The sequence below is a fragment of the Lissotriton helveticus genome, chromosome 3_1 (assembly GCF_964261635.1).
Source record: "Lissotriton helveticus chromosome 3_1, aLisHel1.1, whole genome shotgun sequence".
NCBI lineage: Eukaryota > Metazoa > Chordata > Amphibia > Caudata > Salamandridae > Lissotriton > Lissotriton helveticus.
Window position 1 is genome coordinate 161,329,742 of NC_136061.1, and position 24,971 is coordinate 161,354,712.

The 24,971-nt window shown below is 44.3% G+C and overlaps 1 protein-coding gene across 1 annotated transcript in view; it reads right to left on the reverse strand.

Annotated features, from left to right (window-relative positions):
• Positions 1-24,971, reverse strand: part of LOC144824453 (protein spinster homolog 3-like) — a 340,991-nt gene that overhangs the window by 199,498 nt on the left and 116,522 nt on the right. The window lies entirely within an intron of this gene.

The window sequence follows — 24,971 nt, forward strand, 5'->3', positions numbered from 1 at the left end:
TTTAATTAATAATTAATTGGTAATTAATTAATATTAATTAGTAAATTAAATTAATTATAGCTAATGTGCTAATATATTTACTTTAGTGTTATTGTTAATTAATAATTAATTGGTAATTAAATAATGTTAATTAATTTTGGGTAAAGGAGTATTTTTAGGGTTCAGGGTCAGTTTTCAGTTTTTGGGTAAAGGGGTATTTTTAGGGTTCAGGGTCAGTTTTCAGTTCTTGGGTAAAAGGGTATTTTTAGGGTTCAGGGTCAGTTTTCAGTTCTTGGGTAAAGGGGTATTTTTAGGGTTCAGGGTCAGTTTTCAGTTCTTGGGTAAAGGGGTATTTTTTGGGTTCAGGGTCAGTTTTCAGTTCTTGGGTAAAGGGGTATTTTTTGGGTTCAGGGTCAGTTTTCAGTTCTTGGGTAAAGGGGTATTTTTAGGGTTCAGGGTCCGTTTTCAGTCAGTCAGTCAGTCAGTCATAAGCTTTTATTCGATATGCAAGATATCTTATAAGCACATATACAAAACAATCATTACAGAGTACAAAAAGACATAGCTTTAAGAAGTCAGTGTAAGAACTCATTTAAAAAGGATAAAAGGACATAAAACGCCCATGAATAACTTAGCTAAAAAAGAATTAAACCGCTACTGACAATCTCTTACATCGAATAAGCCAGAACTGTTTTAAAAATTTAGCTATTCCGCACACAATGGGGGGGGAAGTGTCCGTGGTTAGGATGCGCAGGGCGACTAAGTGGCTACGTGTACCCAAAATTTGGAAGAGGGGTTTCAACCAGTACCTCCGGGGCCTGGCATAGTCCGGACATTCAAATAGGACATGCACAATAGACTCAACCCTGTTCGGGCAACATGCACAATTCGGGGAGGCACGGGCCACTGATGTCCAATTTGATACCACAGCACCTAGCGGGAGGGATCCAACTCTAAATTTAAAATAAAGGGCTCGGTCAAAAGGGAGGGTGATCAGGTCCAGGTAGGGTTCAAAGGCCACAATATCTTTAGTTTGTAAAAAGGAGACCGTGGACTTGCAGTGCTTCGAGTTTGTGATTAGGCGCTCCGCCGTCCATTTCCAAAAGAGCGCTTTAACAACTTCTTTTGGAGGGGCTGAGCGTGAAGACCAACAGTCCCCTAGACCAATCTTCTCCAGGAGCTTTTTGGTTTCACTCAGCCATCTGATCTTGGCCCAACCCCCCAGACTCATTATTTCCCCCAAACCCTCGGCGTAAGATTTTAAATCCTCACCCCTCCAAATTCGTGTCCATAGTAGGAGAGGGCGAAGCTGAGCCTGATCTTTGATGCTCTTACAGCCCGTGTCCAACAACACTGGTACAGATGGCGTGCTCAGTGGAATGGAAATGATGGATTTTAGAAGTTTGGTCTCCGCTGTCGCTAGGGCATCCAATCGGCAGTGGCCCCACAGCTCAGCCCCATACAAGGCTGATGTCACTACTTTGGCCTTGTAGATGTCAATTACTGGGGAAAGCGATCTCCTAGGTGAGGCCCAAAACTCCCTCACGAGTGCTCCTCCTACTCTTCTGTGGTTTAGGACCATTTTCTCAATGTGATTTGCCCAGGACATCCTATCCGTAATCCGAATACCGAGGTAATCGAATTCGGCTACTTTCTCTAAGGCAACCGAATTGAGTGTAGGTGGACGGCCAAGTTTCCTGGGAGGATTTAGGACTAGGTATTTTGTTTTGTCCACGTTTATAATTAAGCCTTTAGCAGCGCAAAACTCCTGGAAACGCGTTAGCAATTTCTGCAGGCCTTGGGGGGTCTTGGAGATCAAAAGCGTGTCGTCCGCAAAAAGCAAGGTGGGGATGCGGACTCCTCCGAGACAGGGGGCGTCAGCTGGTTCTTTTTGCAGATGTTTTACCACCCCATTCACATATAGTGAGAATAGGGTGGGCGCCAAGACGCAGCCCTGTCTTACACCCCTTGACACTGGGATCCTCTCAGTGAGTTCTCCGTCTTTGCCCCAGCGGACCTGCGCAAAGGTATGGTCATGGAGGCTAATGAGAAGGGACAAGATGTAAGGAGGTAATCCCAACTCATTGAGTACCCTCCAGAGCTCTTCCCGGGGGACTAGGTCAAAGGCAGTCTTCAGGTCTATAAAGGCCAAATAAAGACTACCCTTGCCCAGATCCACAACCTTCCACCCCAGGAGTGCCAACCTAAACACCTGCTCAATTGTCCCCATACCAGCCCGAAAACCTGCCTGAAAGTCCGATAGGATTTTGTTTTCCTCCACCCAATGTAAGATCCTTCCAAGGACAGCTTTACCGGCTATCTTTTGGGAGGAGTCTATCAGACTTATGGGGCGGTAGTTCCCCGGGGTTTCCCTACACCCTTTTTTGTAAATCGGGACCACCACCGCCCCTTTCCAGGATTCTGGCACTGCCCCTCCCATCATGATGTCATTTAAGAGAGCGGCAATGATCTTACCCCATTTTACTGGGTAAGCCTTCATAAGATCCCCTGGGAGACCATCTGGGCCCGGTGCCTTACGAGGCGCCACCCATCCTATGACCCCCTCAATCTCTGAGGGAGTGAAGAAATCATATACATGGGGTTCAATCGCTAATCTAAGCCCCCTCCCAACATTTAGTTCCCCATCTGGGGGGAGGTAAAGGGACCCGAAGTGTTTTACCCAGTGTTGAGGGGGGATATTGCAGGGTCTCACAGATGCATCTGGTTTATTCCGTGTGCCTATGAGATTCCAAAAGGCCCTAGAATCCCTAACCTTACTAGCCTGAAGTAGGTCCTCCCAGAATTTGTCTTCCCACTCCTGCCTAGCAATCTTAAGGGATTTATTATAGGCCTTCCTTGTTTCCTGTATCTCACTTCGGGATTTGCGTTTAACTGCCTCAACTAGCTTTGCCTTATGAAAACTACATGTTTGGGTATACCAACCCTCAACAGGTTTTCTAAATACTTTGTTGCCCAAGTTAATAGGATGAGGTGTAAACACACTTGATAAGGCTTCTACCAAGGAGACAAAAAGTCCACTCGCTCTACCCACCCCCTCTGAAGAGGTTCTAAGGTCTATTACCGCTTGATTTAAGAGGGTTTGGATTTCCCCTACCTTTCCCTCAGAGAGAATCAATTTTGCCCATTTTATTCGTCTTCCACAAGGGGAGACTTCGGACACGTCCGGGGGTACAGCGACCGGGTAAATGTTATCCTTCCTTAAGGGGCGCCACCACTGGTCCATACTCAAGGAGAGTGAGTTATGATCACTTTCCGTCGTATGGGCCACCTGCATGTCCTTTACAAAAGACCATAGACACACATCTATTAGAATGTAGTCCAACCTAGAGGTGTGTCCTGGCCTATTATACGTGTGGGCACCCCCCCTATCTGAGGTTGTCCTCCCGTTTGCTGCCCTTAGATTAAATTCCAGGCTCAGGGAGTATATCTGGAGCGCCACTTCTGTCCACCTTCTGATCGGTGGGATGTCCAAAACCGGAATCCCCAACCTAATATCATCCTCATCCTGGTCGACGGAAACGTCCGAGCCCAAGGGCTCGAACGTACAATTCATATCACCCGCCACCATTATACGCGTCTTATGAGGGGTATTTTTTAACAAGGTCTCGAGGAGAGATATTACAGAAGACTTTCTCCCACCCTTGGTTCCCCGGGCATAAATGTTATAAATATTTAAAACAATTCTTCCCCTTGGATCTATTAGGGTAATGTTTTGTATGTCCGGGCAACCTGTGGGGAACTCCACTACTCTACAGTCTAAGGAGGCTGCAACCCAAATGAGAAGGCCGCCCGAGGGTCGCCCTCTCCCTGATACCGAAACTTGTGCAGGGGAAAAATAGGAGGAAAAACCCACCCTATGAACCGGGACCAAGCTCCATGTCTCTTGGAAGAGACACAGGGAGTGTTCATCAACACATGCAATGAATTCCGGTATATCCAGTTTTCTTGCGATCCCTGCGACATTCCAGCTGCAAACCTTAAAGGCTAGGTCCATCACAGCTGAAGCGTCGCTAGGCGCGAGAATGCCCCTATCAGTGGTCCTCCTCATGTATATCTGAGGTAAGCCGGGTTCTTGGGGAATTGCCAGCGGGGCTGCTATCCCACTTGCGCAATTTGCATGGGTGGGTGACACTCCCGATGGCTCCACTCTACTCTCAACTTCCAGTCAGTTAGGCCCTAATGGCCACAATTGGTTCTCCCTTGGGCCTCCCGTAAACCCAGCCCAATTTTGTGCAGAAGCAGGGGAAGTTAAACTTCCTCCAGTTAAGACAGCACTTTGTCTAGGGTAAAAGTAAGAGAGATCCACTACTTTAACCCCTGGAGCTCCCATACTTATAATAGGGGTACAGATCGAGGGCACTACTCTTGGGTCTTGGAAGTTTATAATTATACAATCCCCCTCCTGGGTCTTTTTCCCCTGGCCTACCCACCCCACTCTGCGAACACCTAGAATAATACCGTCCACACCTGGCGGGATTGGCCTATTTGCCTTTAGCCAGTGGATACACTTGTTCTTAAGTGATTGATGGTTTTCCAACTGGCCCTCTTTTAAAGGAGGCACATTAACCATGACAACAACAAAAGGTTGGCAGTCAGGTGGAAGGTTTACTGGGGGGATCCTCCGTACTAATTTTCTAGGGACCAGTAACGTAGTGGATGGGGCCATAGATTGAAGTGCAGATCTAGGGGCTTCCCCTGTCACCGCCCCATTAAGTTTCTTTCGTGCACCTAATTTTAGGGGACCTTCCGTTTGGCCACTGACTATCTGTGGCTGTTTTGATGGAAGAGGGATTGGTTTATTTTTATCGGGCTCCTGATGTTTAGGCAAACCCTTGTCTTTTGGGCCTGCTTTGGGACGGGGGGGAGATTTAGGAGCTGGGATTGGTGGGTTGATAGAAACAACTTTATATGGACCTAATGGGGATTTTGGATCTCCCTGGGATGGCAACTCGTTCCCCTTTATGTCCATATCCTTGTTTTCACTCATTCTAGCTAGCTGTTTAATTGTAGTTTTGAGTGAATGGAACCCGTCAAGAGTTGATTGTTCTAGTTTATCTATCCGATTCCCTAAACCCTTAACCTGTGCTAATAGAGGTTTCAAGAGGCTGTATATCTTCTCGAGGATATGATCGGCTGCTGCTGAGTCAGTAAGATTAGGAGCTTTAGCAGTACTATCGTCTGTGTGTAGCCCCTTGGAAGAGGTCAGAGGATCCCTTTCTGTGTCAGCTTCGTTCGCTACGGACCTATCCCTTAAGTTTCTCATCCCAGATCCAGGTGACTTTCTTGCTCTTTGATAGAGAGCAGCCTGTCTTACTAGCCTACCCTTTTTGCGTTTTCGTGATTTTTTACTTGGGGGCCTATATCCCTGGCTAATCTCGGGAGTTTGGGTATTGGTGAGTACCCTAACTGGCTCCCCTACTGGTGTATCTAATGAGGAGGTGAGCGATTTTGATGGGAGAGTATCATTGGTGGCTTCGTGCGGAGGGTTTGGTGATGATGGTGAAGGTGAAGGCAGCCTGCTAAGACCACCATCTTCCTCGGTAACCATAGGTATGTGTTCGACCAGGTTTTCCAGCCTATCTATATTTTGTTCTATACCAACCAGCAGGGGGGGGTCTGTGGAGACGCTAGGCCCACTAGATGGGGATACAGGTTGTGCCCGGACATTTACCGGTGTATGCGACTGGGCAGCAACCCCCAAGGATAGACGTCTTGAGGGGAGATATACCTCTGATAGACCCCGCTCTGACATAGCGATCTCCTTATCAATCACCGCCGCCACCCTGGTGATAAAGCGGTCCATAGTTCCTATAACAGGGCTAGCAACATTTAACCCCCTTTCACCTTCACTCCTGATGGGCTTTCCAGAGCGGGTAGACATAATGCGGGGAACAGGACGTGGGCTCCACTAGGCAGATGTACTCGCTGATAGTAGAGAGAAAAGGGACGTGGCCCAGCCCAGCCTTGACAGCCCCTGACTGCCACAGACTGCCCGCCCTTTGCTCGGGCTTCGCTCGGCGTCCCGCTCGCGTCCCGCTGAGCGACGGGCAGTTTTTTTATAATGGGCGTCTGCAGGCAGTGGGCGTGTCTCAAGGTGGGCGCGCCCGCTCTCAGGGCTGGGGAAGCAGGGACTCCTGGTCTTCTGAGTCCCTGCAAGCGCCGGCGAGTTTGTTCCTTCCAGGCGCCTCCCAGTAGAACGTGCCGCCTTCACCTCTCCCTCCTCCAAGCCTCCAAGCCGCGAAGCGGCACCCGCGGAGCGGGTGCGGCGAGAGGTAGCGGCAGAACAAGCAGAGCAGGCACAACCCAGCAACAGGTCAGAGACCGAACACAGGGCCGACAGCAACCTTTCCACAAAGTCCAGGTGGGTCCCAGCGGCTAATACAGACGTCGCGCCTTTTCAGCTGGTCAGGCGGTGGGCGTGTCTCAAGGTGGGCGCGCCCGCTCTCAGGGCTGGGGAAGCAGGGACTCCTGGTCTTCTGAGTCCCTGCAAGCGCCGGCGAGTTTGTTCCTTCCAGGCGCCTCCCAGTAGAACGTGCCGCCTTCACCTCTCCCTCCTCCAAGCCTCCAAGCCGCGAAGCGGCACCCGCGGAGCGGGTGCGGCGAGAGGTAGCGGCAGAACAAGCAGAGCAGGCACAACCCAGCAACAGGTCAGAGACCGAACACAGGGCCGACAGCAACCTTTCCACAAAGTCCAGGTGGGTCCCAGCGGCTAATACAGACGTCGCGCCTTTTCAGCTGGTCAGGCGGTGGGCGTGTCTCAAGGTGGGCGCGCCCGCTCTCAGGGCTGGGGAAGCAGGGACTCCTGGTCTTCTGAGTCCCTGCAAGCGCCGGCGAGTTTGTTCCTTCCAGGCGCCTCCCAGTAGAACGTGCCGCCTTCACCTCTCCCTCCTCCAAGCCTCCAAGCCGCGAAGCGGAACCCGCGGAGCGGGTGCGGTGAGAGGTAGCGGCAGAACAAGCAGAGCAGGCACAACCCAGCAACAGGTCAGAGACCGAACACAGGGCCGACAGCAACCTTTCCACAAAGTCCAGGTGGGTCCGTTTTCAGTTCTTGGGTAAAAGGGTATTTTTAGGGTTCAGGGTCAGTTTTCAGTTCTTGGGTAAAGGGGTATTTTTAGGGTTCAGGGTCAGTTTTCAGTTCTTGGGTAAAGGGGTATTTTTAGGGTTCAGGGTCAGTTTTCAGTTTTTGGGTAAAGGGGTATTTTTAGGGTTCAGGGTCAGTTTTGGGTTTTTGGGGTACAGGGGTATTTTTAGGGTTCAGGGTCAGTTTTCAGTTCTTGGGTAAAGGGGTATTTTTAGGGTTCAGGGTCAGTTTTGGGTTTTTGGGGTACAGGGGAATTTTTAGGGTTCAGGGTCAGTTTTGGGTTTTTGGGGTACAGGCGTACAGGGTAAAAATAAAATATATTTAAATTTATTTTAAATCAATTAAATGAAATTAAAAAAAAAACATTACATTAAATTATTAAGTTTTTAATTTATTTTAAATGTATATGTATTACTTTTAATTTTTAATTTATGTTATAATGTTTTTATTTAATATTTGTTAAATTATGTTTTTTAAAATTATTTTTACATTATTATTAATACATTTAAAAAAACGATATTTTTTAAATTTCGATATTTTTGTATAACGATATTATGTTTTCGATATTTTTGTACTTACCATTATGTAGATATAATGTCGATATTTTTGACTTCGATATTTTTGTCTCGATATTTTTGTAGGTCGATTTTCTGTCTCTCGATATTTTGTCAGACATTCCTGCAAAGCAAACTGGAGCAAAATCTTTTGGGTCTATTCCGTGTTCCACACGCATGTAAATTGGCGCACTCAAAAATGCCTAGTTTTTCACTATTGCAAAGTTTCAGTAATACGGCTTCAGTCTTTTTCAAACAAGTAATGGCACGAGAAGGGATGAAAGCATAATGCCTTTCATCTCGGAAGGCCAACCATCTTGATCTTTTGGGAAATTGCCCGGCATGTAAGGTGTCAATCCAGCGCTAAATACCCCACTTTTTTCAAAAGGACCGCGGATGCATGTGCAAAGTGTCCTATGAAGCGAAAATGTAAAGATGGCCTCTCTAGTTCCTTCAGTTGTGGTGCTCTTATTGCATTATAACGGAGTCTCAACTCTCTCTCGCTCTCTCTCTCGCTCTCTCTCTCTATTCATATATATATATATATACACATACATATATATGTAAATTTTGTCTGTTTCTTGTACAATTCGTGTTTACACCTATTTGCATGACCGATGTTAACATAATGTTATTAAATCAGAGTTTGAGGCACAGAAAGAATACTCCCAGAATGACTCAGTCTGTTGTCAGTTGCCAAAACCTAGGATTTTAAGACAGATTTCCGTGTTCTTCGCCAGCAGCGCAGCCCCTACACCACGTCATTTAGCCCAAAGTGTCATGGCACTGAAATATGAACAAATAGTCATCTTTGTTGCCACTTTTGTTTGAGCCTCCAGAAATAATGCACAACCCTGCTGCTGCTCACATCATCATTCATTCAGTATACTCAGGGCCACTGGAATAATGCAATTGTGCGCCTGTGGCGTTTTTCGCATAATTATGGAACCACGGCTTTCAGGCCCGGACTGGCCGTTGCAGGCACCGGGCAATTCCCCGGTCGGCCGCAAGGGTGGGGGCCGTTTTTGGGCCCCTGGGGGCCGTTTTTGTGACAGGGCCCTTTTTTGAAGCAAAGCTGCAAAATCGGCCCTGTAACAAATTCGGCGGAAAAGCGGCCCTGGTAAAGAGCTTGGTGGCATCCCCCCCCCTCCCCAGGGGGAGGAGGGGGGGGGCGGCCGAGCACTTTGCCAGGGCCGGTTTTGGTTCCCAGTCCGGCCCTGACGGCTTTTACCACATAATCCATCGTCTGCTGCATAATCTGCAGATTTTCCCCGCAAAAGTTGTTTCTTGCTCAAACGGTTCAAACGTTACTAAAAATGCAGCGACACATGTTGCCGCACAGTGGACGGTCCTTTGCAAAGACTGACTGGTCACCTTTCTCTTGCTTCTTGCTATTTTTGAGCAATAAACTGGTACTAATGCGGTGCAACCTATGCCCAGACAGGGTTAACAAGTGTAAAAATGACAAAATAATTAAGTAACACTATCAGAAAATGTGACACGTTATGCCACATAATTTGCCTTTTCATGCCACATAATTTGGTCAGCCCTGCCACATAATTTGTCCCTCTCCTGTCGCATAAATCCAGCTACCCCGAGTACCGTAGCTAGTCTCTGCACATCCTCTCACTAAAACTGCAAACCCAGAGCTCCCTCTCTTCATAACACTATGGGCTCTCTCCCTGCACGCCCTCAGCACCCTGGGTCAAACCCAAGCCTTGTTCTGCACGCATGTGCCCATCCAGGCATGCATCAAATTCAAAACTCCCATTGTATATCAAGCAATCCACACCAATAAACACACCCTCCCTGCAGAGAACTGTCCTTTAGCAGAAAGACCGACATTACAAGAAGCTGAAGATCTGGCTCTTCGTATGAGCACCTTGGGGACCACAAACCTACACACCTGCCCAGGCGCCTGGATACCATCTCGGGTGATTAGTGCGCTATACAAATTAATATAACATAACATAACACCAACTAATCCTAGAACAGAAAAAAGAAGGCAATGTATTTTTCTTATTACCCCATAATCTGGAACAAACCTGCATTATAGATGCCAAAAAGTTGGCTCAGTGAGTTAAACACTATGTTGGCATGTGCTGCTGGTCTTCTGGTCACGCGTGCAAATCCCAGCAAATCTAAATGATTACCGAGTAATTTGGTAAGAGTGTCACCTTTTATTTACAGTGCAAATAAATAGCAATTGAAAGAAATGTGGCACTAGGCGCTATATGACAATCAAGCAGTTAGTATTATAGATGCGACTGGTCCCCTGCAGAGTATAACCAGACAAATGAAATAATTTTCCGCATGTTCTATGCTCACCATGTTACTGAGATCGTATAGTAATTAGGGAATGCAATGTACATTGGCACTGCGCGTATTTTTAATTGCCTTCTCGAGTAATTACTTAAGTTCCTGTGTTGTTTCTTATTAGCCCCCTATAAATATGTGTTGTGAATATTGGCAGTGACTACGTCGAAGCACAACCTCGGCACATGTCTCACGATTCCACCACACGCCAGGAGGCGCTTGTTTTTGGCACACAGACACGTCCATTCATTTACACCGCAGCACGGCGAAGGAAGCTAGTAATTAAAATCACTTTTGCCAGCTTTATGAACTAATATGTGAATACGCAGAGGCATAAATATCTTTCCTTAAAGTCAGCTGCTTTTTTATTGAGTCTTTAACAAGAATAAAGTAGTTTTATACATTTCTTAGAGCTGTCACCAACAAGTTTTCACTATGAAGTGAAATGACAACATCATAGACATAAATCTGCAATATTAAATTTGCAGTATGACTACATTTCTACTATCTTTTGAAAACAATGTCGTAACTAAATGCTGTTAGATTAAACATCGAAATATCTTTGTTACTGAATAGATGTTTTACTGGTAGGCCAAACTGCTTTTAGTTTGTTGATTACTGTTATGTATGTTCAGTATGGGCATAGAGCCGAGTGCCACTGTTTCTCTATTTAGCTTTCTCTATGTCTCTGGCTGTCTCTTTCTCTTCCTACTTATCCATCTCCCTCTCCCTTCTCTCTCTCTCCCTTTCTTTACAATTCTATCCAGACACAAGAAGAGCGATTGATAAGTAGATGGCACTTGCAGATTAGCTCAAAAAATAGATTAATGTCATCTGTATTTTTGTGTTTTCACACTGTGAAAGGTGAACTGAATTATCCAGAATTTTCTGGGCCAGATTGACAAAGATTTTGAGTTGAGGTTGCATCATGTGTTCTTAATGCAGCCGTGAGGTACACAAATGTCGATTTCTGTGCCTATGGAAGGAAAAGTAATGCGAAGCAACACATTGCGCTGCCTTGAGGTTCTTTGCGTTAAGTAGGCATTCTATGGGAGGTGCATTGGCATTCCTGTGTATCCACCCATGGATTTGATGCAATCCCATATTTATAATGAGATGCAGACATGGGTTTGCATCAAAATGGTGCACATGCCTGAGACTGTCCCAACAAGGAGAATTATCTCTATTTCTCCTTTTTTATGCAGGAATGTACCCCTGCCTGCACAAAACTATCCTGACCACAACACAGACATACTAGCACCATGCTGCAAAGGTGCCTGCTTTCGTACAAAGTTGCACAAAGTGCGCCAATACAAGAAGAGCGCAGAACTGTGTTATTTCTCTGAAAATATGTTGCAACTTCACTTGCTGTGCTGCGTTGCATGAAATGTTAGTAAATCTGGACCTTTGTGTATTGCCTCATGTAGGCACTGTAGTGTTACAATCTGTGTGGTTCTAATGTGATCCATGTTACATGATACCTGATAGACCCTACCATGAGAAGGAGGCATGTTAAACTGTACTGTAGGATGGTCAAACAGGGCCACCATTCCATAACGGGGGTCGGTATAGTTCCACCAACATGGCTGCACAGAACACCCATAAACCTGTGCATTCCCCTGGTGGTGGAGGCAAAATACTGCAGACGGCACCTACGCCCCTCAGGGAGGATGGCAAAACTGAGCCTGTCGCCTTCTGCTGTTTGCAGTAAATGATGAATCAGCATTACGGTGACAGCTGTCGTTCACGGCACACCTCTCTGCTACTCTGAAGTGGTTTGCCCCAAGGGTGGTGAAACTCCTCATTGAGACCTGGCAGACTATAGGAGGAGCCAGAGATGCTCATTGAGGGTCACCTCCATGGGGTTGGAGTTCACAGAGGGCCACCTCTCTCATTGAGATTGATGCTCACCTCCCTTGGGCAGAAGGTCAATGAGGGCCACCTTCCTCATCAAGAGTCAACTTCCTTGGTTAAGAGGTCATCGAGGGCCATCTCCCTCATCGAGATCGAGAGTCACCTCCCTGGGGTCGGAGGTCATCAAGGGTCCCCCTCCCTGGAGTATGGCAAATACACAGCTCTTTTCTGCCTGTTGGAGACATTCTTGAATGGTGGGTCACCTGACTTCTGGCAGGAATGGTGCACCAGGCAAGTAAATGGTGAGATCAGAACCATTTCTAGCCTCATAAAGTGTCAGGTGGGATCACTTACTTAATAAGGGCTCAGCAACTTATTGCGCCAAAACCGGTGCCTGAAGAAGGTCTAGGAGGACATGGTGTGCATTAGCTTGGCTAAAAACCCTGGGGCAGATTTATGATGGGAATGCGCCACGTTTGCGTCACGCAACTGCGGTGTAAACATGGCGCATCCCTACGACCCATTTACAACGTGACGCATCTAGGCAGATGCGTCACGTTGTAAAGCCCTGCGCCACTTGTGGGCGTTCCGCCGCAGGGTGGGCGTTCCGGAGCAGGTGCGCCTCGCAAAAGTGGCTGAGTGAAATCTATAAGATTTCACTCAGTCACTTTCAGGCCAATGCTGCGTCAAAACACTGCGCCTGCTTGAAGCAGGCGTAGGTCTTGACGCAGCATTGAATAGATGGGGCACCCCCGAGCCTTGCTGGAGCTGCGTCGCGCTTGCGACGCAACTCCAGCAATGCGCCACCTTTACGGCACAGATGCGTCACGCATCTGTGCCATTTTTGTAAATGCGGCGCACCATGGGTGGCGGAGCAGCGGCGCAAAATAACTGGCGCATCCCTGGGGATGCGCCAGTTATCATAAATCTGCCCCCCTGAGTTTTAAAAATAAGGCCTTTCATAATAATTCATATTATTATCATTATTATTATGATGATGAAAGGCATGCGATTAATAGGATAATATCAACAATAATATTATATTCTTAGAACTATTACTATTAACCTACCAACTCAGGTTTTTAAGCCAAGTTAATGGATATAATGTCCCTCCTATATTTTGTTCAGAGAAATAGTAATAATAATAAAGAAAACAATTATATGAAAACGAATAATAATCACAATAATCAAAAGAATCATTAAAATGTTTATAGAAATATTAATAACTATCATTCTTATAATTATTATTGTTATTATTTGTTTGCATTCTTGTTGTCATTGTTATCATTATTTGCTGGTATTATTTTTATTGTCATTATAAATATTATTATTATTGTTATTAGTAGTAATAGTATCATTATAATCATTCATAGTGTCGTTATTATTACTCCTGCTCTGCAGACAGTGTAGAAGGGACACATTCTCCATTAACTTGACTGAAAGCCCTGAGGTTGAAGACGACACATTGGTTAAAGTTACTTCGGACCATCGCGTCATGGATCGAAGAGAGTAGGATTGAAACTCGAGAGAAAAAGCTGGGGTGACAGAAATGTCTAAGGTTTGTCCTTCACAACCTTTTCAAAAAACTTTACGAACTTTCCAACGTTTTTGCAAAGTTTAAGAAAGGGCAGGAGAAGAATTGTTTCAAAAGTAGGTTTGCAGGGGAAAGGCTCACGCATAAAACATTTCTGGAGGGAGACTTCTCTTGATAAAATGTATTTCCTTTGATACATTTGTGCAAGCAAAGGTGCATGGAGTTGGAAACCTTGGTGAACTTTTCAATCTGTGTAAAGTATGAAGTTTTCAAACTTCGACACACTTCAAGGAAAGAGTTTAATACTTTGCCTAAGTATAGAGAGGAAGCTTCCTGTCCTACAGGTGCCCGGGTGAGGATGACTCAATGATGTGTTTAGAATTAAAGCGAGTATCTCAGCATTGGTGGAGCGTAAGAGATGATAGAAAGACTGATGTATTCTTTTGTCTGTGCAAAGAAAGCATTCATAAACTAAAAACACAATGCAACACGAGTGAACAACATAACATGGACTGGACCAAGAAAACAATAACACTTTGGGCCTGATTAAGAGTTTGGAGGTCCATAGGATCATCAAACTTGCGGTGGAGGTGCTATGATTTCAGGACCACAGCACGAGTGGTCAGAATACCGTATTACAAGTACAGAGGTCGACCGTGAAAGGACTGCCGCAGCCACCAGGGACCCACTATGTCTACCAGCCACGGGGAGCAAGACGCCTTCTGTTTGAAAATGTGACACTTTGAGGAGGGAGAAAATTAAAATGAAGAGTCAACTCCTCATTTTAATTTTCTCTCATTTAAAATCATTCAGAAATATCTTTTTGTTCTCATGCTTCAATATTAAGTTGAGAACGACTTTTATGTAAGAGTTAGATACCTCAGTGTTTCAGTTCTGAACCTCTATGACCCACATGGGTCATAAATCAGAGTGTAACACTGCTCATTATCAGGCTCTGCTATTTGCAGTCTGATAATAATGTAAAATAAATATATCCTTTACTTAACATTACAAGGAAAAGCTAACACTTATTTATTGCAGTTCTTAGTTAAAACTGAACTCAAGGCTGGGAGCTACTCTGAATGTTTCTGCGAGCTACTGGTAGCGAGCTATTGGAGACACCTGAACTAGACAGCCCGTTGTGCTTGTGGTAACTAGCTGATCTTCCATTTCATTTGCCCTATCCAGGGCTGAATTTTTAAAATATTAAGTGCCAGTGTCCGAAGATTTCGCAGAAGGCTGCAGCCAGCACTGCCGAATGTCGAGGTTCCAGATTCCAAGCCTGCTGTTATATTTAAGATAAATGATGTCCAAAGCAGCAGGTGGAAATCCAGTAGTTTATTCTTCAAGAAAGATCTCATCCAGCCAGTACAGGATCTCAACTGAACAATTCACATTCCTACAGTCTAACATCATATTAAGATATAGAACACAGAACTAACACATCTCATAACTATAGAGAATACTTTAAGACCACTGTAGAAAGTGTGCAATCATAGAGAACACATGAAGAGGGATAGGATATCACACCTGCGTAGTGTTGATTCTACCTCATGCATCTTTCATCCACCACCATATAATCTTGCTCCATTATCTTGCTTACAGCGTCTGTTTCTTCTTCCTACCTTTGTCACTGTCATTCTGTTTTTTCTTCCTTCTATTTCCCATTTTTGTGTTTTTCCCTTTCTTCTTATGGGTCAAAGCGTAATAAGGAAAAATAAGTGCCAGTCCCCAAAATTGAGTGCTGGTGGACCCCACCTGCGACCACTGGTTTAAATTAAGCACTGGCCTTATCATACTTTTCATGGAGTAAGTGAGTTGAACAGGCTCACAGTATGATGTCTTCTTGTTGGGTAATTAGTGGAACAGGTGATTGATGGTTACACAGCCTTTCTGCTAGAAGAGATATTTGGCCCAGTGAGGTATCAGTGTCTCCTGCCATTATAGAAATAGGAATCTGAAGACACATTGTGGTTTTATGCAGTTACCTACCCTTGTGCAAGATGTGTGAGATTAACATAAAGGAGACAAATAGCCTTGTTCAGAGTTTAACGAAAGGCCCATTGGCCCTGTTGGGCAGAAAAGGGATTTGCCCAACGGCCCTTGTGGAAGACCGACCACCATATTTAGAGATCTCAATGGAGCTCTCTTTGCCTTCAGCAGAGCTGCCATCACTGGGGCTCTATTCAAGGCACTGGAAGTTTCCTGAGTCTTTAATGCAGCTGCTCAGCAAACCTTTTTGTTTTTCAAACACAAGCTTCTAAAGGGTAGTTTATGTTTGGAAAACAAATAAAGGAAAGCCCCTGACATGCTAGGAGTTTTCCCCCAGAATGTGGGGGTCCTAGTTTGCGTTCCTATTCAGGGCACCAGGCTTTCCCTGGCGGCACAGAACAGAAAAAAGAATAAGGAAGGTCCACCATAAAAAAGATGCTCTTTCACCAACAGCCCAATATAAGTTGGGCCATTAGTAAAAGGTTTCCGCCAGTAGAGGCTCCTAGGGCCGGACTTGATACCGGGCTTTCCATAATATACAATGCAAAAGATATGTTTTAAAAAGTACGCTTTAAAGCTATTTGTTTTGCATTGTTCATTTAGAAGTGCTGGGGGCTCAATAGCAACAAAATTGGCCCCTCAGCTGTGCACCTGGACCCCACCATGCCACCCCATCAAAAAATGCATGGTAGCCAGTCCGGCCCTGGAGGCTCTGCCAGCAGAAACATTGTTCACCACTCGAAATAGAGCGGGTGGACAAGGTGCACTGTTACGCTTGGGGGAAAGTAGCCTGTCCAACATAGTCTGAATAAGGCCAAAAGACTTGGGGAAAGATTTGAACCATAGCTGACAACTGGGTTAAGATTTTGTGGTGAGGCTTCATTTAACTTCAATATGTGGGTTCAATCAATCAGTCAGTAGATCTGCAGAGCGCTACTCGTCTTGCGTAATGGTATCAAGGCATTGGCAGGGTCCAATATACAGATTGTTTTGTACAAATTCATATGAAACCTTAATGTTTAAAGCATGCAGCAGAGCTGCGAAGGCATTTAGGAGGTGACATTTGCAGGACAGTGATGCAGGTCCCATAGTTCAGGAGCCAGGGTGGTCTTCCTCTGTTCAGTTGTAACATCCTAGCCAAGCCAAAACTGCAAACCGCAAACACCAATACCACTAGTCCCTTATTGCAGGCAGACACACAATCCCCTTGGGGTTCATTTTAAATTGGGTGAAAAAATCACTGCTGCTAGGATAAAAGTGTGATTTTATTAATGGTGACTCTAAGCAGCTGCCCAAAACTGGACAGCACAACCCATGTTAGATCAAACCTACATAAATCCGGTTGCTGTACTCATATTCCCATATTATTGAGGATGGTTTTACCACTTGATATAATATATAAGGTTTATTTAAAGGCAAACTATTAGCTCTTACATCAGAAAATGGGGACATAGAAGTTTGATATCAGGAGATCCCCACGCACACATCTACAGATACTCAATGTAGAATATGGTGAGTAGGCGTGAATCGCAAGTAAGGCCTTAGGAAAAAGATGGCTACAAGGTCCCAACAACTCAATTTCACACTGTGGATATATTAATCCATTCAGCCATCTCACCAGTTGGCTGGCAATATCTCTTGAGTGTGCTACATCCTTAGACGAGGAGGATTTTGCGGTTCTTCTTAAAGAAAAAGGGGCTGATTACGAGTCTGGCGGTCCATGGACCACCACACTCGAGGGAGCGCGGGGATGGCGACTGCCATATTACAAATAGGATAGGGCAGTCTGCTGTAATAGCCAGAGATCAGAGCTCCCTGGCGGTTGTGCGGTGGTCTTGAGGCCACAATATGCTTGGCGGTACAGTCTTGGTTGGGCCAAGCATATTACGAGTTTCCTCTCCGCCACGGTTTTCATGGTTGTTCCTCCTCCATGAAAACATGGCCGAGAGGAAACAAAGGGTGGACCCCCTGTTGCCTCTGGGCCAAGGAGTGCATGCAGGGAGACACATGTTGTGTCACCCTGGGTGCATGCACCCAAGTACCTGCAGAGCATGGACAAAGCAAACACAAGGTGATGATGGACAGAGCAATGAAACTTTTCAGACACTCACCCCCAGTCTCAGATCTTGGTTGACTCCATCATCGTTTTTTAGCTCACTTCACCACCCCAGTTCAGAACCAGCTTTATGCAAATCAGTCTTGACCCTGTGCCTCATGGGAACAGCCCAGCCCGAACTGCCAAGTCAGGTCTTCCCTGGACCGGAAACAAACATCCTGGGACCAGTTTTGGTGTAACACCCCTCATCAGCCAGGGTATCTTGAATCCAGTGGCAAAGTGAGCAAGGGACCCATGTCAGGGCATACCCTGCCAACTAAGGACGAACAAAGCAAACACAAGGAGATGATGGACAGAGCGCTGATACTTTTCAGACACTCACCCCCAGTCACAGATCTGGGTTGAATCCATCTTAGTTCTTTAGCTCACTTTGCCACCCCAGTTCAGACCCAGCTATATACAAATCAGTCTTGACCCTGTGCCTCATGGAAACAGTCCAGCTCGAACTGCCAAGCCAGGTCTTCCTTGGACCGGAAACAAGCATCCTGGGACCGGTTTCGGGGAAAAGCCCCTCATCAGCCAGGCTAGCTCGAATTCAGTGGCAAAGTGAGCAAGGGACCCACATCTGGCATACCCTGCCAACTAAGGACGACCAAACAAACACAAGGCACCACCATCGCACAGCCCGCCAGTGACTTAAAAAGTCATAATATAGCGGGCAGTGCACACAAGGGTTTGGCAGTGCGGCAGCAGGGCGGTAAAATTGCTGCACCGCCAAACTCGTAATCAGGCCCTAGTTCTTTCATACATGGAGAAGGTTTGTTCCATCTGATATACAATTAGTGACTTATTTGGAACTCTAATGCTGAAATGAAGTGAAAAACAGAAAAAAGTTCGATGTGCCGCCTTGACAATACAAACGGCCCCTCCAGCTCCACTATACTTGGTAAGTCCATTGCTGCAGTCCCACTCGGGTCTCATGGTGGTGCGAAGCCGTGGCCTGGGCTTGGCCACACATATTCTAAATAAGAGGTTGCTGCTCTATATGTATTTATTGCATTGCCATATGATAGCATGCAGACAGCGCCCACACTGCAACAAAAATTGCGATTTATATTTATATTTAGTGAAAAAGTACCAACTCTTTTTTTTAATATCCTAAAGAAACCTATTTTTCTCGAACGAGTTTTTATGATTTGCAGTCACAATTTACTGAATCATAAGATCCGAATCATTAAATAGGCAATATGCAAACGTCATATCGGCACACAGTGATGACATAAGCAAACCAGGAAGTGAAGCAGGTGCATTCTTTCTGAAGTGAGGAGAGAAGTAGAGGCCTGTTTGTATTGTATTATTGCAGGATATTTCATAACCCTTAAAGATGGCATGCTAGGACTCACAAGATGATGAGACTTTTGTTGAACTCTAGGAAGAAATGATTTATTTGTTCAATGAGTACAGTGACAGAGTTGAACAGAAAAGTTGTAATTACATTTGTACCTGTTTTTTAGAAAAAGATTCATAGTAGGGTCGGTTGAACAGATGCAGCTATTATCCTTCAATGGGGATTTGGCATATTGTTGGCAACGTATTTCAGGCCTGTGATTGTTGGTTCTGTTGTTGGGTAGAACTTGAACATGTACTCTATTTTGTACGGAGCCACGATTGTCAAACCATTATAGAAGAATTATGGCCTCTCAGAAGACATCTTGAATTGAAAAGTATTATTTTCAGGGCAATATTTGGTTACATGTCAGGCCTTAGTGAGTTCTTTGGACTGTTAGACTGGTATGCGCCATGGGTGGGAAAATGGTGATTAACTTTATAGGTCTGGCTGGACAAAACAGATGTCTTCTAGAAAAGGTTTACTAATTCTTTAGATATAAATAGGTGAGTTTTGGCTTTCACTAGATGAGCCATTGTTGGTAAGGCAGGGGGCTAGCATTGTTAATGCATTATCCCTTTTATTCAGCATTCTGAGCTGTTCTTTTAAAGAACAGTAGATCATATGAATGAACATATAAACTAAATAGAACTTGGTAGCCCCATATAATATCTCTGTCCTCCATCTTCCTCTTCTTGTTTTTCTGCTCAGAACATAATGTTACAACTTTTGTTTACAATGTTTCTTTTTGAGAAATATGTATTATTTGTTAAGTTAATTAGGTTTAGTAAAATTCCCAATTCATGCATTTTTTAGGTAGCGAATGAAACCAAGTTTAATGTTAAATCCATCTGATTATTTTGGCACTGTGTATTAAGAGATATATTTATTATTTTCTTTCAAGGCTCTCTGTAAATATTGAGAAATACAGTTAGGTGAGACAAACTAAATGTACGGTAATCGGAAATGCACAGAAATCATATTTTTACAATTGGACTTCATACCCCATAGACACCGGTGGTGTTAATTTTAAAAAGGGCATTGTGTCAGCTCGCTGCACATGGACGCCTCTTGTTTTTTAGCCGGTGGGCGCAGCTGATCGCAATTAGGAGTTCCTGTTAATTGACAAGTATCTTGCATCAGCTGCGGCCCTACATCCCCACTAATCCCCTTCCCAGATGACCTTATTAAAAATAGTCATAAATAAATAATGGGACATGTATTTACGAGTCTTTAATGGATATTGTGGCAAAAGCATCTTCGGTGGATAGTAGAAAAGATTTTTAAGAAATTGAAGTAAGCCTGTTTAAAAAGTTGTGGCTTAACGTTGATGTAAATTATTTAATTGTACAATTAAATACATTTAAGCATATACGGTTTTATTATGTTTTCTTAAGATTCTTTGTCTGAATTTGGGTATTATTAAGAGACTAATTAGCAAAGGAATTAAGGATTCTGTGTATGATGCAGTCAGGATAGGATCTTTTCGGGAATCATCATAAAGGAGAATGTTGATAAAGGTGAGGAATTTTGGCCACAGGAGCCAAGTGTTCCAAAAAAAGAAAACTTGTGGATGCACCTGAGACTTCAAGTTTCAGAAAATGTAGTGTCACTCTCAACGGAGGCAAGATAGGGAATCTGAAGAGACTATGTTGCAAGTTGATTTGAATAGGGATATAGATGAGTGTGTTGGATTTGAGTACCAAAGAATTTCCAAGGAATGAATTTGGTGAAAGCAGAGATCCGAAATCACAGCTCCTAGAATGGTAAAAGACCCGTTAGGTCAAAAGCTATTTGATCCAAGAGATGTAAGACATCCGTGAAGTTCAGGCTGGGGGCCAATGGACCATGTTGTTGAATATATTTGTTTTTGGATTAGGAGGCCCTTGGAAAAAGAAGCGGGAGGTTTAATGAAGGCATAGTGTTTAATCCCTGTTATTGGTAAAAATGGAGAAAAGGAGTCTATGACACGTCATTTGAATCCAGAGGGGATTTGGTACATATTCAAGCTTGGTATGGTCCCAAGAAAGAATTTGGAACGTTCCCTTGAGCAAAGTGAGGACGGGCTATAATATGTGCTGGGTCTACTCACTTGAAATTTTCATCTCGTGGAGGAGGCGTACTTAAAGGGGGAAGAAGGTAGGTTTGAAATTACTAAGAGGTTGGTGTAAAAGTTCAATAAGGTTCTTGGGTAATGCAAATGCAGGTCTTATCGCAGAGAAGTTTGTGGTACATTTATTAATGATCAGTTCAAAGTTGGGAGAACTGTACCAAGGTGAATCTAGTCAAGAGGTAAAAAGGTGTTTGTTTGGCGAGGGATAGGGTAGGTCCCTATGGCAATACACACACATCTATGAGAAAAGTGTGTGGTGGAAATAATGTATATGGCAGAGCTGGACATAGAGGGTAGCCTTTTGTCCAAGGATATTACAAGTCCCACTATGGGCAAGAAAGAGGTTTCCATGGAGGATATCAAAGCACATCAAGATGTTTCCCCACAAAAAGGAGAGGTGGAAGAGGTCGGTCCTCTAAGGGTCGAGCCAGTGTTTAAATTCAGTACAAGATGAGTATGGAGACTATTTCTTGTTCTTTCCTTGGAAAGATGGGAGGCAGGTTGAAAAGGTTCTAAGAAGGTTGGTTCTGTGGGTTCTGAGGGGGTGACAGGTTGTTTAATAGATTTCACTTTAAGGCTATTACAGTCAAGGGCCCTTGTATTCCAGGAGGACCTAAGGAGAATTGTAAACACTGAATTGTGTCAGATGTTGGAGAAGAGTGCCATAGTAATGGTAAAGGTAGACAAAAGAGTTTTGTGAGCATGCTTTTTTTGGGTGAAAAAGCAGGACAAGGTTGCTAGTCTGTAACAAATGGTTGGCTGTGAAATGTGTTTGTTGTTTACAGACATTTCAAAATGGGGGGGTTATTTACTGGGAGATTTGTTACAAGAAGTAGATTGGATGGTGAAATCGACCTCAATTTCACAGGACCCGTACCTGAAAAGAGTCGAGAATTCCTGCAGTTCGGATGGAAAGAGCCATTTCAGTTTTTCTTATTTGGCTTTTCTTCGGTGCCCTGGTGTTTTACCAAGATTCTGAGTACAGTGGTAGGACATCTTAAATAGCGCAGAATATGGATGATAATTTATTTGGACAACATTTTGATAATGGGTCAGAATGTAGCTTCAATGAAGTTTCAATTATTTTGCTCAGGTCTCTGTTGGAGAATATGGAATTCATTCTGAATCTGGAGAAGTTAATATTGATTCCTTCACAGAGTTTGGAGCTTCTGGGATTCAGAGTAAACACTGTGAAGATTCAATTTCTGTAAACAGAGACAAAGTAAAAATCATAAGGCGAGACGTGAATCATGCGTAGGATATAGAAGCAGGAGGTGCACACTGCGTGGACTTGAGCCGTCATGTTGAGCTTGTCATTTAGGATGGTCCCTAGAATTATTGTATGGTCTGTGGGTGTTGGTCCTAGCTCCAACAGCCACCAAGTGGAATACCATGGCGAGGTATTGTTGCCGAACTGTTCTGTCGCAGATGAGCTTCAGGCAGTTGGTTGACATCCAGTCTGCAACCATGGTCATGCAGTTGGTGCTGCCTGTTCTGGTGGTGCCTTGTCCGTCAGGTAGAGGATGAGTTGAGTGTCATAGGGGTATAAGATGACGGTGATGTCTTGTAATCGGATGATGTTGGCAAGTGGTGTCATGGATATGTTTGAAAGGGTGGGGCTGAGGGACAATTGCAGTGGGACCCTGCATTTCAGTTTCTTGGCCCCTGATATGAAGGGTGGCAGCCTGACCATTTGGGTTATTCCCATGAGGCAGGAACAGATCCACTTGAAAGCAGATCCTTGTATGTCAGTCATGTGATGAGGATGTTGTGGGAACAGTGTCAAAGGCCACAGAGAGATCAAGCAGGATGAAGGCCTCTGTTTCTCCTCACTGCAGGATGTTTTGTATGTCGTCGGTGGATGCAATGAGTTCTGTTTTTATGCTGTGGTTCTTTCTGAATCAAGATTTGTGTTGTCTAGAAAATGGTGAAGTTCGAGGTGGGATGTAAGTTGCATGTAGATGGTCTTCTCAATCACTTTGGCTGGATAGGAGAGCAGGGCAATGGGTCGGAAGTTGCTCAGTTGATTCAGGCCATCTGGGGGCTTAAGGAGGGCATTGATTTCCGCAAGTTTCCATTCAGCTGGAGAGTTGGCAGACATGATGGAGGTGTTGATGATGTGGGTGAGGGTGGTGATGATTGGTGATGTTCCCAGGGTGTAGATGTGGTATAGGCATGGGTCCTTTAGGGCCCCTGAGTGGATGGTTCACATGATTGCCACTGTGTCGTTCCTGGTGATGGTTGTCCATTCAGTCAGGTGGCCGTCTTGGTTGGTGGTGGTTAGGTTAGCAATGAGTTCTATGGGGTTGCGTTGGTGTGCGAAGTTGCTGTAGATTTTTGCAATTCTACTATGGCAGAAGTTGGATAGGTTTTTGCAGAGTTGTTGGGAGGCAGCAATGTTGTAGGCAGTGGCCGAGGACAGGTTGAAATTATTGGCGATCAAGAAGATCTCCTTGCAGCTGTTGCTGTTTCCTTTGATGCGGTCCACTAGTGCTTATTTTCTTGGTATCTCTAATTTGCTGATGAACACAGGTTTCTTTGTGGTCGTTGGAACAGAGACAATCTGAGTCCCTCAAAGGAAGCAAGAGAGAAGTTAATTTGGTGGGTGGAAAACTGAAATGCATGGATTGGTTGTGTATTTTAGAACATCTTCAGATCTTGTTTTGGAATCAGATGCAAGCAATGAAAGATGGGTATGGGCAATGTTGTTAGACCAGGAGACATGTGCAAAATGGAGAATAGAAAAGAAAAATAAGCGTATTCATTTCTTGAAAATGACAGCAGAATACTTTACACTTCACAGTTACATGAGACAGGTTCATTGTTGTTTAGTGTTGTTGAGAATGGACAGTGTGACTGCTGTGACTTATATAAAGAATCCGGTGGAAGCAGGGCAAAGAAACTCTCATAGGTTGCGAAAGAGACGAACAAATTTTGCCTGGAACACAAGATAAGCACAATACTTGCAAAGGAAGGAGAATGAAGTAACTGACTACAATACAGGTTATATGATGGGCTCCAGCAATTGAAACCTGAAAAGGGAGAGTGTTCAGAAAATGTAAGATATTTGGGTTCCACTGGGAATGGATGTGTTTACTTTCCATTTGACAATGCTGTAGCAAAAATAAATCAGTTGGCGTCGGTTTAGGCAGTCAATGCATTTTGTCGGAATTGGAAAGGGTTAAAATGCTATGCATTTTCTCCATTACCAATGATACAAAGAGTTGTTACAGAGAGACTGCAGAATTACCTGAATCTTTTGACTTCTTTTTGGACAACCCAGGCCCGGCTTCCTTCTGCTTTGAAATTGACAGTGGAAAATTCTTTTTTCAATTCTGCCCCGCAAAGGTTTGTTAGTAGGCAGAGTAAGAGAGGAACCTCCCAGGAGTGCTCAGCATGCTATACTGGAAGATGGGACGATTTCGGAAAGATTTAAGTATCTTAAATTGAAGGGGCTTTGGAGTGCCTCCGTGTATCTTGGACCCAAGTGCAAGGAAAATATAAATGTATATGGAATGTCTGGGTCCTTAATGCTTGGCAAGGGATTTGATTCCTGTGGAGGCTCATAAGATGATGTTAGCACATTTTCTTGGCCGTACTGTTTGTAAAAAGTTAAATAACTTGAATTATCACATGTCAGCTATTGCAGCAGGCCATTGCCTATTTTTGCAGGAAGAACTCTATCAATTTGTAGTTTTATGAATCCAGTTCATTTGAAGAGGTTGCTGTGGGCTAGCTATGAAAGTTTATGAGATGTGGTTAAATGTATTATTTATTTGAGCAATGGCCAGTAAGTAAATACATGACTCTCAGAGAATTAACTTGGTTCAGAAGGGTCTCCGTTGACCAATAGATTTTTTCAGCCAGTGTGTGTTTTTTAAATATGGAAAAGAACAAAGACGATGTCTGAATCTGTGTTTTATTCTAAATTTGATGATTATCCAAACTTGGATTCAGTGAGATAATTTAAAGAGTATGAGAGTGGGGTTCAAGAGACTAGAGGAGCTAGTGCAGTTCAATTGTTTTATTGTAGTAGTAAAGAGACTTTATTCGGTTTTAGTTCAAACCATAAAAGTACATGAGT